Consider the following 1118-nt stretch of genomic DNA (forward strand, 5'->3'; position numbering starts at 1 on the left):
ATAGTGAGACTTCATCTCTACTAAAAAAAGAAAAAATAGCTGGGTGTGGTGGTGCATGCTTGTAGTCCCAGCTACTCAGCAGGCTGAGGCAGGAAGATCACTTGAGCCCAGGAGATAGAGGCTGCAGCAAGCTATGATTGTACCACTGCACTCTGGCCTGGGTGGCAGAGTGAGACCCTGTCTTGGAAAAACAAAAGGAGAGAAAACTTTTCAATTTTATGTGGCCCACATTACCTGATATCAAAACCAGGCAAAGAATTTATAAGAAAACTACAAGCCAGTATCCCTCATGAATATAGACATAAAAATGTTAAACAAAATATTAACAAATAAAATCTAGTATATAAAAAGATTAGAAAATACATCATGACCCAATGAGCCTTACTGCAAGAATGCAAAGTTGGTTCAATATTCATAAATCAATCAATGCAATTTACCATATCAACAGACTAAAGAAAAAAGTCATATGATTATCTCAATAGATACAGAAAAGCATTTTACAAAATCTGTCATTTGTTCCTGATAAAACTTTCAGAAAACAAGGAATAGAAGGAAATTTCCTCTACCTGATAAAGAGGATTTATGAAAACACCTAACATCATACTTCATAAATACAAAATCCTTTCCCCCTAAGATCAGAACAAAGCAAGAATGTTGGCATTCTCCACTCCTATTCAGTATTGTCCAGGAGGTCCTAGATCGTGTAATAAGGCAAGAAAAGAAGTAGGCATACAGATTGGAAAGGAAGAAATAAAATGCCTTCATTTGTAGATACCATGATTGTCTATGAAGAATATCCAAATAATTTACAAAAAGCTACTGGATCTAGCTGGGCATGGTGGCTCACGCCAGTAATCCCAGCACTTTGGGAGTCTGAGGCAGGCGGATCACGAGGTCAGGAGATCGAGAACATCCTGGCTAACATGGTGAAACCCCGTCTCTAATAAAAATACAAAAAATTAGCTGGGCTTGGTGGCAGGCGCCTGTAGTCCCAGCTACTCGAGAGACTGAGGCAGGAGAATGGCTTGAACCCAGGAGATGGAGCTTGCAGTGAGCCGAGATTGTGCCACTGCACTTCCAGCCTGGGCAACAGAGCGAGACTCTGTCTCAAGAGAAAA

Source organism: Rhinopithecus bieti, unplaced genomic scaffold, assembly GCF_001698545.2.
Source record: "Rhinopithecus bieti isolate Rb0 unplaced genomic scaffold, ASM169854v2 scaffold_5101, whole genome shotgun sequence".
Classification (NCBI taxonomy): domain Eukaryota; kingdom Metazoa; phylum Chordata; class Mammalia; order Primates; family Cercopithecidae; genus Rhinopithecus; species Rhinopithecus bieti.